Consider the following 12467-nt stretch of genomic DNA (forward strand, 5'->3'; position numbering starts at 1 on the left):
GACGCACAACAACGTGAGGATCTGACAGAAATAATTAAGAAGATCTGTAATCCCTTAATGAATAAAGAAATAACTAATGAGATAAAAATAGTGAGGGTGCATAGAATAAGGAAACCCAAGGGTCTCCCACAAGAAATGCCACGGGATATCATCGATTCAGCGATTCCAAAATGAAGAGGAAAAATATCAAATATGGAAGAATATAAGATTAAAAGCACCTTTAAGATACGAAGGAAAAGACATTCAAATATTCCAAGATTTCTCACAAGAAACTCTGAAGAGAAGAAGAGCCCTAAAACCGCTATTGACAATATTGGTAGAGAACGAAGTGCAGTATAATTGGGGCTTTCCTGCAAGTTTAATAGGGAGAAAAAATGGTCGGATAGCAAGACTGAGATTTATAGAAGAAATCGCAGAATTTTGTGGAAAATTGGGGATCCCCTAATGGGCGTGATAACCACCTTGCCAATAGAAGGCGAGATGGGCGATGGCACCATGAAACAGAATTCCACCCTAGGGCCAAGGGATAATTGGAACGAGGGTGTTCCAGATAAAAGGTCCCGGACCAATGGGTCAACTATACATCTGGTGGGGGGACAGGGAGGGGGGAGAGTGGGGAGGGTTAAGGGGAGGAGGGAGGGGGGTAAAGGGAAGGGTGGGAGGGTTAAATCTGTTAACACGAAACCACAGCTCCTAGAAAAAAATGTTAGAAAATTTTTTAAGTACGTATAATGTCAGAAATCAAAATAGCAACATATAATGTTAGAGGAATGAATTCTCCAAAAAAAAGAAATAATATACTAAGGGAGATAGAGGGATACTCTGTGGATATCGTGTTTTTACAAGAAACGCACCTGACGCTAGATTTATGTATTAGATTAAACACACAGAAGTATCCAACGTGGTATTACGCAGATGCCCCAATAAGGGGCTCCAGGGGAGTGGCAATTGGGATCTCTAAAAAAGTCAAATGGAAAATAGAAGAAATAATAATAGATCCACAGGGGAGGTTTCTATTAGTAAAAGGATGTATAGAAAGAAATAGATATACATTAGTAAATATATACTGTCCCAATGAAGGCCCAAACAAATATCTGAATAAAATCCTGAATAAATTAGAAATACATAAACAGGGTCATATAATTCTGGGTGGGGATCTAAATTTTGCCATGGATCCGCATATAGATAGTACTTCACGGGGTATGGTACATGAAATTAAACAGCATGGAATCTTAAAAAAGAAGATGGCCCAGCAACAATTAATGGACACGTGGCGAATATTTAATATGGGGAAAAAAGATTACACATATTATTCCACAGTACACGACATGTATGTCAGATTGGACTACATACTCGTTGACCATGAATTATTAGAAAACATACTAGAAGCAAAAATAGGATCCATAACCCTTTCAGATCATGCACCGGTAATAATAAAATTAAAAGATCCAGGAAAAGAATTTAGTAAAGGGATATGGAGACTTAATGAGTCCCTATTAGAAAACGTGGAAACAGAAAATATCCTCAAAAATGAAATTGAACAATATTTTTTATTGAATGATTCGGAAGAGATCCCAAGGGCTACTCTCTGGGAGGCCCATAAAGCTTTAATTAGGGGGAAATTAATCTCTATAGGGTCCTGGAAAAAAAAAGAAAGTGAAAAGCAGCAAAATGATTTAAAAGAAGAACTATATTTATTAGAACAAAAACATAAGTCTCATCTCGATAAAAACATATATAAAGAAATAATACATAAACGTACCCAATTAAAAAACAGAATGGTACAAGAAGTAAGAAAAATCTACAAAAATGTAGCAAAAGAGAGATATATGTGGGGAAACAAGACGGAGAAACATTTGGCCAGATTGGTAAGAGATAAAAAAGCTATTAACTATATAGAAAAGATTAAGAACGCGAAAGGCGAAATAAAATATAGAACATCAGAAATAGCAGAAGCGTTTAAAACATATTATGGCACCCTATACTCAATTAGGAGTAGGGAGACTGAAAGTCAAAAGGAGACAAGAAAAATCAAAATACAGGAATACCTGAAGGAAATAGACCTACCAAAAATAACTCCAGAGATGGCCAGAAACTTAGAAGACCCGATCACCCCAGAAGAAATAGAGAACGCAATAAAGGATATGCCCAATGGGAAAAGCCCAGGACCAGATGGTTTTACCATCAGATATTATAAAAAATTTAAACAACAACTGGTCCCCCAGCTATGTAAATTTTGGAATAAACTGGTAGAGGATGAGTCCATGAGAAAAGAATCACTACTAGCAAATATTACCCTTATACCAAAACCCGGTAAAGATCCTTCGATCTGCTCTAATTATCGTCCAATAGCGTTGCTGAACACGGACACTAAATTATATGCAAAAGTATTAGCAACGAGGATAAAAAAACTACTCCCAGAAATGATTAATGGAGATCAAGTAGGGTTTGTCCCAGGAAGGGAGGGACGAGATAACAGCCTTCGAACGCTGTTACTAATGGGGAAGGATGGAGAAACTAAACCTCCAATGATATTGGTTTCGATTGATGCTGAAAAAGCCTTCGATCGAGTAGATTGGAGCTTTATCATGGCAACACTACAGACATACGGCTTTGGGCCAAAAATGATGAAATGGGTGAATAACTTATATATGTATCCATCAGCCAGAGTGGGGGTTAATGGGAGTATGTCGTCTGCCTTTGATATGCATAACGGTACAAGACAGGGGTGTCCCCTCTCGCCTTTACTATATGTGATAGCTCTGGAACCCCTATTAGCAAAAATTTGAATTAATTCAGTCATAGAGGGAATAAGAATGGGGGGGGGGGGGGGGGAACATAAAGTGGCGGCATATGCAGACGACATACTCCTATATATGACTAACCCCCAAACATCGTTATCAGGTCTGATAAAGGAGATAGGAGATTACGGGGCCCTCTCTAATTTTAAATAAATCCAATCAAAACTGTCATTCTGAATATCGGCTTAGACTCGCAAGAAGAAGAATTGACACGGCATAAATTCCCTTTCACATGGAAAAAAAAAGAAATAATATACTTAGGGATTAAAATAACAAAGTCAATTCAATGGTACACCTGTCCTCAGAAGGGACTTTTTGTAAAGTTTAAATAAGTAGTACTACATGTGGAACTTATTATGAGTTTATAAACCCCTGGCTGGGTGGACAGAAAGCATGCACAATAGTGACCCATTCCCTCGAGAAGGAGATAATGATGAATTTCACATGGATATGGTGAAGAGCTTATGTCTTGGAGACAATAAAGCCTTCCCATGGTATTCCGGTGATCCCCAGTGCGACATGGAGTACTTGAGAAAAAGGAGGGGGGGGACTGGTTAAAATACGCCCCTTATTGGTTTCAGAGAAATAGTAAGAAATAAAAGAAGCCCTCTAAAAACTCAAAAAGGATACTGATAGAAAACATAAGGATGAGTCAGGTAAAAAGAGACCAGATCCAACTGCCCCTCCTCTCCCATTCAACCCTCCACCATACACAAACCAAATCTATCCCAGGCTCACAAAGGAAGATCTAGACCTGCTGGCTGGACACCATGCCATGCAGTAGAGACCATGTCCTAATAGAGGTCCCAAATCTGAGAGGGGATGCTGGTCCAATCTGATGATAAATACCCAATTTCAGAAGAAGATTATATGGAAGCAATAAGAAAGGCAGAGGCAAAGTTAAAAGAGGGTTATGAGTCAGAGCTAAGAAGGACAGAGGAACAAATAGTAGAGCTCCGGGAAAAGGTGAACACTTTAGCTGCCCAAACACTATTAATAAAACAACAATTAAGAAACTATAATTGCTGGGCTGTGAGGAGCAGATGGGGAGGGCAGTTGGTGGCCTTTCCGCCCCCTCCCCTAGTAACTGTTTATCTTCCACGTATCCCCTCCCCCCCACCCAGCTTCCCTTTGTTTCACCCACCCCCCATTTCTCTTCTCATTCCTGACCTCTCCCCCGTCCCCCCCTCCCTGCCCTTTTCTTTTATTTTGTACTATCTCTATCACCTTTATTTTCCCTCTTTCCGCTCTTATACTCCACGATAAGGGTCGGGGGCATGGGCTGGGGGAGAACCCTGGGGTGGGCTCCCTTAGTCCATGCCGCCTTCCATAATAGACACGCGGAAGATCTATTCTATTTTTGAGCAGAGACCCATCCTGGGGGTGCAGTAGATAATTGAGTAAGAAGAACTGTAACCGTATACCATCCTCAGGCTGGGAACGTCCTATTATTATTTTTTCTTATTTACTTAAAAAAAAAAAAAATCTTCTTGTTGAAGACGCCACGTAAATGTAATTCTTGGAGGATGTTCTTGACTGTATAGATCTGGAAGCTCATGAATCTGTATGTTTAAGTGTACGGGTTCTCCGATTGGAGCTGTTTTGTACTGTAAAGGCGTATCTGTATTGTTTTGCATTTTCGGAAATAAAATAAAATTCTTTACGAAAAAAAAAAAAGAAAAAAAAAAAAGAAACTATAATGAGGAGGAGGGTAAGGACCATGGACAGGCCACGTTTCAAGGCCCCTTAATGACCATAGGTGAAGATATGCTTAAGAAACCCATTGAAGTGGAAGACATAAATACAATTATAAAACATTGTCCCAAGCAAAATATTTCCCTTGGAGGTACTTTGGCATATCTATAAAAGGCTTGTAAAGGTAGAAATTACACACAGGAAGACATGTGCCTGATCATTGATAGTATTATAGGACACACCACTGATTGGGATTGGGATAATGTTAAATCCATATCAGTCATCACCCCTTCCAATGAACAAGCCAGTAAATACCCATTAAATACAGAAGACGGTAGAAGAACCATGCGGGATGAGCCTGAGCCCAAAATAAAGAATACATTTTAAAATAAGTCCTCCCTCCCACTGCTATTACCTGTAAACAAAAGTCAAGTGAGTCAGTGTTAGATTTCTGGAGAAGGTTCAGACACTTGGATCCAAGAGGCCAGGTTGTCTTTGCAGGCAGATATGATAAGTTTGATGATACAAACCTACAAATCTAATCTTAAGCCACAAATGGGTTTAGTGTTCAGGCAAATGATCTCCGAGTGGCCCACAAGTACACTAGAGGACTTTCAGAAGACATTAACAGAGAAAGATGTGGCAGGTTGTTTTGAGATAAAGGACAAACCAGTAAGTACACATTTCCAAGGGGGATCACAAAATGGCCCATCCCAGGGGAATGATGGACAGCGGGGAGGAACAGGATGAGGAAAAGGAAGGGGACGAGCTATGGGCAGAGGTAGAGGTAAGGGTTTTTCACAATACCCTCCAGCAATTCCAGAACTGGATGCTTCAATTGTGGAGCAGAAGATCTGGAGAACTGGAGAAACCAATGCCCATATGAGTCCCAGGGTCAGACCTCCCAACAGATTGTACAGCCCACAGAAAATAACACCCAGCGGACACCAATTCAACAAACATAAGGACAAAAATACCCCATTCAGTGGCCAAAGCAACAACAACGAAGCTGCCCTGAAGGTAGTATCCCAGCATTCCCCCTTGTCTTTCACTCATATAATGAGCAACCAATCGTGACATTACATGTCCAAGGAAAGCTGATCCCTTTCCTCCTCAATTCAGGCACAACAAAATCAACACTGAGTGAGGATTTCTATAGAGGAGAGACCATGAATGCTAAACCTTTGATGGGAATTAATGGAATACTCACCAAAACCTTTAAAACCCACCTCTCCCTGTGATAAATGTAGAGCGGGGTTCAGTGTTGTTTCACCACAGTTTTAGGATAATCCCCAATTTCCCTGTTAATCTCCTGGGGAGGGATTTGATGGGAAAGTTTGGCATAAAAATGGAAATAACAAGTTAAGGTGGTGTCATCGCACATTCTAAAAAGGTTCTGATATGGCCCATGATGCTAAGCTCAGTAATAAAAGGGGACCTTGAGAAAGTATGGTCACAAAGCACACTCAATGTTGGACTCATCTCCTGCACCCCCTATAGAGCCACCCTTATAGTAATTGTAAACCCTTACAAACCACTTTGACCTACAGGTAAGCACTGAGCATGCCGCTGTCAACGGCGATATGCCGCGAGTGGCGGCTCCCGTGAGCATGCGCGGGAGTAAGGTCATCGAATGACAGCTCAGAAGCAGCGAGACCCATCAAGATGGAGGCTCCGTACACAAGGGGACAGCGGTGACTTCGCTGGCTCCTGTGTCAGGTAAGTGACACATAATGGACTACTATGCAATGCATAATAGTCCATTATGCTTTACCTTTGCAGGGAATCAAAGAGGAAGTAAACCCATCAGGATGGACAGAAGTGCTCATCACCACAAAGGAAGATCCACAAACAGTAGTCAGAATCCTTACACAGGAAATAATCCCAAGATGGGGCTACCCAATTCAAATTAAGTCAGGCAATTGTCCTGCCTTCATAGCCAAAGTGTGTCAAGATTTAGTGAAAATATTGAAGATTGACTGGAAGTTTGATATGCCATACTACCCCCAGAGTTCAGGGATAGTAGAAAGAATGAACAGGACACTTGCCGACCGCCGCACGACGATGTACATCCTATTTTTGAAGAGGGATATCTCGGTAACGGCAGCAGCTGCTGCCACAACCGAGATATCCATCTCTTCAGGCGGCGGTTGGCTGTACGATAACGGTGGTCTCCGTGGCGGATTCGCCACGAGATCACCGCTATCGGCGGCGGGAGAGGTGCCACCCCCCCTCCCGCCGCCCTCCCGCACCTTCCGCCGCTTACCGGAGCCGTCGGTAGCGGCGGAGGCGATCGGGTCCTTCCGTCTGCTGGGCATAGAGACAAGTGAGGCTAAGATGGCCCCCACTCGTCTCTATACCATAGGAGGGCGGAAGCGACGTCAAAAAGGTATATTTTTTTTTTAAATGTCAGATTTTCTTTTTTTTTTTTTTTGCATTTTAGCCCAAATATGAGATCTGAGGACCTTTTGACCCCAGATCTCATATTTAAGAGGACCTGTCATGCTTTTTTCTATTACAAGGGATGTTTACATTCCTTGTAATAGGAATAAAAGTGATCCATTTTATTTTTTTTTTTTAAAAAGTGTAAAAATAAATAAAATAAATTAAAATAAATAAGAAAAAAAAAAAAAAATTTTTAAAAACACCCCGTTACGATGAGCTTGCGCACAGAAGCGAGCGCATACGTGAGTAGCGCCCGCATATGAAAACGGTGGTCAAACCACATATGTGAGGTATCGCCGCGATCGGTAGAGCGAGAGCAATAATTCTAGCCCTAGACCTCCTCTGTAACGCAAAAAATGCAACCTGTAGAATTTTTTAAATGTCGCTTATGGAGATTTTTGAGGCTAAAAGTTTGACGCCATTCCACGAGCGGGCGCAATTTTGAAGCGTGACATGTTGGGTATCAATTTACTCGGCATACCATTATCTTTCACAGTATAAAAAAAAATTGGGCTAATTTTACTGTTGTCTTATTTTTTTATTCAAAAAAGTGAATTTTTTCCAAAAAAAGTGCGCTTCTAAGACCGCTGCGCAAATACGGTGTGAAAAAAAGTATTTCAATGACCGCCATTTTATTCTCTAGGGTGTTAGAAAAAAAACAATATAAAATGTTTGGGGGTTCTAAGTAATTTTCTAGCAAAAAAAACTGTTTTAAACATGGAAACACCAAGTCCGAAAAAGAGGCCTGGTCCTTAAAGGGGAGGGCCACCCTGAAAAACAAAAAAATGTTAAAAATTACAAAAAATCTAAAAAAAAAAAAAATGAAAAAAAATTTTTTTTTTTACTTACCAGAAATGCCTGTTGCTAGGCACTTTATCCTAATCTTCCTCTTCCTCCTCCGCGGAGATCTTCTGTCTTCTCTCTTCGTCGCGGCGTCTTCTGGGTAATGAGTCGCGCTGTGTTCTGGGAACTGTGTGTTCCAGAACACAGCGCGTCCCATTCAGAAAGCGCTGCGGGACTCGCGCATGCGCAGTAGCTGCGGGACTCGCGCATGCGCAGTAGGAAACGGGCAGTGAAGCCGTAAGGCTCCGCTGCCTGTTTCCCTTACAAGGGATGGCGGCGCCGGGACCCGAGAGCCGAGGGACGGGTCGGCCTCGGGCGGCCGACATCGCGGGCGCCCTGGACAGGTGAGTGTGTTTATTAAGTCAGCAGCTGCAGTGTTTGCAGCTGCTGACTTTTTTTTTTTTTTTTTATAACCGGCCCTCCGCTTTAAGTGGTTAAAGATAAAATCAGGAAACCACAGGGGGAACCTTCAATGGATGGAATAAAATGCTCCCTGCAGTCCTTGTGCAAAGAGGACCTGAGACCTCATTAGACTTTATAGACTTTTTAGACATTCGTTTTTTTCTTCTTTATCTTGAAAGAAACAGGGAATAAAATATCTGCCAGGGATGTGACATTTTTGGAATGACACTTACAACATGGAGTGTATATTATGTACTCTAAACCCATGCTAACACAGATTAAATCTCACATCTCTGCATCAAAATGACATGGAAACTACTGCTCTAGATTAAGGATGAGCCAAACACCCCCGGTTCGGTTCGCACCAGAACATGCAAACAGGCAAAAAGTTTGAGTGAACATGAGAACCCTACTAAAGTATATGGTACACGAACATGAAAAATCGAAATTGCTAATTTTACAGGGTTATATAAAAGTTATTGCCATGAAAAGTGTATAGGAACCCGATTACTGCCCTGGGGACATGTATCAATGCAAAAAATTGTTCCAAAAACTAAAAAATTTTCAGGAGCAGTGATTTTAATAATGCTTAAAGTCAAACATTAAAAATGAAATATTCGGTGGGCGTGGCCGGCCGGATCCGAGGAAGGACGCCTGTCTCCAGAGCTCTGCTGGTCGAACGCTAATCCGTGGCTATCCTCCGCCGCGGTTTGCTTTGGGAACCAGACAAACGGCTCATCTTGTCCGCCAGACCCTCCTCTGCAGCCACATATGATTTTGGCAGACTTTTGCTGTCCGTGGGCCGCGGCCCGTTGCGGTCACTGCTGGACGCCTCGCCGGACGCCATCTTGCGGCCTACTAGGCCTCTAGAAGCACCGCTCTGGCCTACGGAGCCCGCTGATAGCCGCTCCAGAGGCGAAAGAGGTCATCCGGGGAGGAGAAGCCCGGTCGCTGCATCCACACTCACGAGAGCCACCTGGAGCCCCCTACCCTGCTCTTCCCTGGCCTGGTGAGTCCCCTAAGGGGTTGCTTTCGGATCCCCCCTCCAGTCTCCCCTCCCCCGCCGGGTGGGCGCTGCTTTTGTTTGTTACTGGGGGGCTGAGGTCCATGACTGTCTGCAGCAGGCCCGGGTCTGGTTAACCTCCTCTGCAGCCCTCTTCAGGCAAGGCCCTGGCTCCGGCCTATACTGGATGTAGGCGGCCATCTTGCTAAAACCAGCATCTTATAGTTGCTATTACCACAGCCTAATAGTGTGAAGGGGGAGAGGATTCCCCTGAAATCAGTTGCACCCACCATCAGTTATCAACATCATCTTCACCATCGTTGACCAAAGTGACTTTTAAATGAGTTAAGGGGCCTATCTGCTCCCCGCGACCCCTGCTAAGCTACGCTAACTACTATCAGCTTCGGGGGTAAGCTTTCCTCTTCCTTACAGCCCATTCATATTGGTCCATTTTGGTCCACACTATTTAGATGCATAATCCAAATCTAAAAAAAATCTGTGTTCACAGTCCAATTTGGACTGTATTTATGTCTGTGTAAACATTTGTGCTATTGTTCACATACATACAGCACAAATGGACCCTATATACTGTCATTGCTGCTCAGGGCCAACATGTAAACATCAATAGTGTGCAATCCCCAACATAGAATGACTTCAGCTTCAGTCATTCTGAACGACTGAAGGCTGAGGTCACTCTGCACCTGTACTGCCCCTGCTGATTACACACTTTATGTTTACATCTGAAATTTGAAAGAGTCATTCATGCAGTGGTTAAGACTGCATACAAGGTAATTCTGCACTTAGGCTGCCACCACTTGAATGCATTCATTGTCTACATGTAAACAATAAGTATCAGTGGCACAGATGCAGAATGCAAACATCCAACTTATATGGACATAAGCGCATGTATGTCTTTATGAGTTGAAATGCATATCCTAAATTTTTTAACATATCCCTGAACAGCAGACAGGGCCTATTATGGACCGTTTTGTTACCAGATCTCAACCTACACCCTCCAACTCCCCCCGGAACCTTTCTCCACCATGGATTCGCCTCTGGGAATTGAGGGTTCTGGCACCTCCCCAGCTAAAATAAACAAAATAAAGCCTCTGACCTGGGTCGGCCTCCACCACAGGGGATCCTTACACCTGCTATTTTGGATGCCAAACTGGACGCCAAATTACATCTTTTGCTCCAACAGATCACAACTAATGTCTCAGCCGAGGTAACTAAACTTGCGGTGGAACTGAGAAAGGAAATCAACCAGCTTGGTGAGCGCACGGGCACACTCAAAAATAAATTTGACGAGATGGTCAGCTTTGTCCAGGCCGTCGAGGAGGACAACCATAACCTACGCCTCTCAGTCTCTCAATTACAGCTGCAACAGGAGGACCTGGAAAATAGAGAGAGACGCCAGAACTTTTTAGAGGTATCCCGGAGACTGTGGGAGACTCTGATTTACGCGCTTATCTCCTGGGCCTCTTTAACACCCTGGCCCCCGCGGTCGTGGACATAGACTGGCGCGTTTATAGAGCCCACCGCTCTCTAGCTCCCAAGCCTCCTGCTGGAGCCAGACCCAGAGATGTTATTGTCCGGTTCCACTTCTTTGAAAGTAAAGAGGCACTGATCCAATCTACGTGCAACAAACCTCAAATTGTCTACAAAGGGGTGAAATTGCAGATTTTTAGTGACCTCTCCCCCATCACCCTGGCTAAACACAGGAACCTTCGGCCGATTACCTCCTACTTGCAACATCACAAGGTTCCATATTATTGGGGGTTCCCCTTTCGTTTGCTGGTGTCAAAAATTGGAGCTCAGCATACTTTACGGGATCTTCCGGAGTGCGAATCCTTTTTAAAGAGCCTTGGGCTTCCCCCCCTTCCTGAGGAGGACATGCACCCTGCTGAAGCCCAGATTCGTCCACTTCCCAATACTCCAAGCCGCATCTGGACACCCGTGAGGAGCAAATCCAGGAGGCTTCTCTCTACACCTCAACGTCCATGGTTCTCCAAGCAACCCCCCTGAATTTCCCCGCCAGATCCCACTTGGTTCAGTTTTGTATGCTGCTTATACTCCCTCTTCCTTTCTCTTCCCTCTGTGAATTGAAGGGAAAGGGTCCTGTTGCTATGATTATATCAAGTTTGTCCTCTGTCTTGAATGTTCAAGCTGGGACTATTTTTTCCCATCCCATGGGGTTCTGTTTTTACAAAAGACTATATGTTGTTAATGCCATTTGTTAATTGTCGATTTCATAAGGAGAGTAGATGGCCCTTCTACCTTTACGTTGGACCACCTCCGGTGCTCGTCCGGCCATGACCCTCTTGGCCTGGGTTGATACCTTGGGTCCCCTGAGGCACATGTTTCCCTCAGGCTCTACAGATGTTCTATTCTTTTTTGTTTTTGTTTCCTTTTTTATTTTTCTGACGCTTTTGTTGGTGATTCTTTTTAATGTTTTTTGTTCTACTGTATCCATTTTTATAGCTCAGTTTCACTGTTTACTTAAGCACTGCATAGGCTGGTTTGGCCTCAGGTTATCCTGGCTCTGGGTATACCTACTCTTTCCCCACTGCCTGGGTATGACGGACGCTAATGACACATTCGGTCGACTGGTGTCCTGGTCCAATGTTACTTATTTTTGGCTGTACTGTAACCTCCAGGTACTTACACATGCTTACCCACTTAGCCCGCCCTTATGGCTTTAAAGCTTTTGTCATACAATGTAAAGGGCCTAGGCTCTATATGTAAGCGCTGGTTGGCCCTGAAGGAATTCAGGTCCTCCGGTGCAGATGTGATTGCAAGAAACCCATTTTAAAGCAGATGGCTCCCTTAAGTTTGCCTCCAAGCACTTCCCCACCTCCTTCCTAGCCTCCGATCCCACAGGCAGGGCAGGTGTTGCAATTCTGATCAAAAAGTCATGCCCCATTAAGGTTAAAAACTCCCATGCAGACCCCCATGGTAGATACCTAATCCTAGAATGCCAATACTTTAACACCCCTCTGACCCTCGTCAACCTGTATGCACCTAATGTTGGTCAGATTGATTTCCTTAGTGGCCTGGTTGACTCCTCCCATTATCCATCACAGCCCTTTATGATAGTCGGTGGGGACTTTAACTTGATTATGTCCCCCTCTAGAGATAGACAAATTCTGTTCTCGTCAACACCCTCCAAGAAGATTGCCTCTCAAGCTATTTCCTTCCGTCAGCTTATTAGATCCCACCGACTTTTCGACTCATGGAGGAATAAACATCCCACAGCTCAGCAATTTACCTTTTATTCT

Source organism: Lithobates pipiens, unplaced genomic scaffold (genome assembly GCF_037356315.1).
Source record: "Lithobates pipiens isolate NorthernLeopardFrog02 unplaced genomic scaffold, aLitPip1_a1.2 Scaffold_8, whole genome shotgun sequence".
In the NCBI taxonomy this organism is placed as follows: Eukaryota; Metazoa; Chordata; class Amphibia; order Anura; family Ranidae; genus Lithobates; species Lithobates pipiens.